Genomic DNA, 2,450 nt, shown 5'->3' with positions numbered 1-2,450 from the left:
GCGCCTCTACGATGAGGCTGGAAGGGTGAGCAGTAGTTAGATCGATGAACTAATTTCCTAAGGCTACTGAAACAAACTACCACAAACTGAGTGGCTTAAAACAACAGAAATCTATTTGGTCACAGTCTGGAGGCCAGAAGTCTGAAACCAAGGTGTTGACAGGGCCATGTTCCCTTTGAAGACTCTAGTGGAAGATCCTTCCTTCTCTTCAGACTTCTGGTGGCTTCTGGCCATCGTCCACTTCCTTGGCTTGCATGCGCATGGCTCCAAACTCTGCTCCCCTCTTCACATCGCCTTCTATTCTGTGCTTGTGTGTGTCCTCACCTCTCCTTACAAGGACACAGCCACTGGATTTGGGGCCCACTCTAATCAAGTATGATCTCGTCTCGATCCTCAACTAATTACATCTACAAAGACCCTATTTCAAGATAAGGTCACATTCTGAGGTTCCAGGTAGACATGAATTTTGAGAGGACGCTATTCAAGTCACTATAATCACGAAGCCCATAAATTCTAACTTTATCTTCTAAGAACTGAAGGGACAATGAATTAGTCTTTTTCAGTCAGGGCTCCTGAGTTAAAGTAATAGAAATTATTCTGAAACTGGTTTATAAACTCAAATGACTAAAAAGTTTGGGTATAAAAAAAATCTCAGGTATATCTGCTTCCTGAGGCCCAAATTAATACCTTATCATATCATCTCTCAAGTCTAATTTCTCTTGTATTGGTTTCTTGAAGCAGACTCTTCTCAAGAGATGTCAAGGTGGCCTCCATGGCTCCAGAAATAGGATTAAAAGGACAAAGAACCAGATCCACATCGCTTTTATTTTTATCTGAAGTAACTGGTAATGGAAAATTAATAAGGATTATCTCATATCTTCTCATCAATCTCAAAGGAAGAACTTCTTTTTTCCATAAATTTCTAACAAAAACCTCAGGAATAAATCTCAGTGGACTAACTCAGAGCACATCACATTCTTTGATCACTGTGGCCAAAGGCTGGGGATTCACTGACAACTAGACACATGCCCACACCACTTGATCATCACTCATGTAGATAAGTCAGAGATGGTTCCTCAAAGAGAAACTGGAATGTTTGACCAGAAGAAAAGCTGGGCACTGGGCAGGCAAAAACTATACATGCCAATCTCAGAGTCAAAAGAGGAGAGTGACGGGTTTAATAAACTTGGGTTTGCAAAAGAAAGCATCGAAGTTTTCCATCACATTCAGTCTTACACCTCTAAATCGATGTTTTGCAAAGCAAATGGGACTTGGACTTCTGTAGCACAATGTTAAGAAGCACTTTACTCAGCACCGAACTATTCAAAGTTCCTCCAGGTTCACCCACATGTAGCCCCAGTAAGACTGACTTCTCTGTGAAGGCAAGGATCATTATCACTATTGCCTCTGTCTACTCCAGCTCTATTGCACAAAGCCCCAACCTAAAGAGCTTATATTTTATTTGAGGACATAGCCTCTATTGACTTACCTAGGGGACTAAAAGAAATGACATGAGACCCAAGTCCAAAGAACAGACTCACCACCTTAGCAAGATGTCTGAAATAGACAAACACTTCACCCTATCCTGCACATCTCAAATGTGTTATTTTCCCAGAGTCAAATCTAATTAGGAGCAATGAAACAGAAATGAAGTAGTTACATGACTTCTGCATATGACCATTATAAAAACCGGATTTAAAAAATATATATTTAAAGACCCTGGAAAGCATCCAAAAGCAGAAGCCAGAGGAGAGTTTAATCTTGAAAAGAACCACAACTGTTAAGGAGAAGAATTGGGAATTTGTGGCTGCCTGACCTGAGGGTGTTCCAAAATCGCCATGGCTCAAATATGAAAACCCAGTGCCTTTCTGGCCCAGGGTACCAGAGAGCAGAATACAGGGCTATGTAAGCAGGTGAAAATTTAAAGAGAAATTCCTGGCAATGAGGGAACCACAGATGCAAATACCGAGTATAAACTCTTCCCAAATCCTTTGCTGACAGCTCAACTGCATATGCATGGGAAAGATGCAGAGGAGCAGCAGTAGGCAGGCAGAGACCAGAAGGAAATCTGCTCTTTCAAGATAGAGCTATAGTGGGAGAGATCTGCGAGTTTTGTTTGTTTTGTTCAGTTTAACCGAGTGGATTACCACTTCTACACAGCTTGGGTAGCAGAGAACCAAAGTCCTATGGGTTTGAAATGTCAGGAAACAGAACCTGAGGTTGGCAGACAAACGAGAAATTAGAAGGGAAACCAGAGAAGAAAAAAAGAAAACTTTTGAAAGCGTGAATCCCATCACTGCCCACATTTTTGGCAAATGACCAAGTTATGCACGCACGTGGGTGACCCCCGGGGAGCCAGGCTAAAATAGCTCCAATAGGAAGCCACAGAAAGAGAGTAAAAATATCAGGTACTACATACCTTTGAATCCAGGCAGGTTAACTGCTTACTT

General features: G+C 41.7%; 1 protein-coding gene across 34 annotated transcripts in view; it reads right to left on the bottom strand.

The window, feature by feature from the left end:
* LOC105292562 overlaps positions 1-2,450 on the bottom strand; it is a 713,386-nt gene that overhangs the window by 447,223 nt on the left and 263,713 nt on the right. The window lies entirely within an intron of this gene.

Source organism: Pteropus vampyrus, unplaced genomic scaffold (assembly GCF_000151845.1).
Source record: "Pteropus vampyrus isolate Shadow unplaced genomic scaffold, Pvam_2.0 Scaffold59, whole genome shotgun sequence".
Lineage (NCBI taxonomy): Eukaryota > Metazoa > Chordata > Mammalia > Chiroptera > Pteropodidae > Pteropus > Pteropus vampyrus.
The sequence above is the reverse complement of the archived record's forward strand: the minus strand, read 5'-3'. Positions and strand labels throughout refer to the sequence as shown.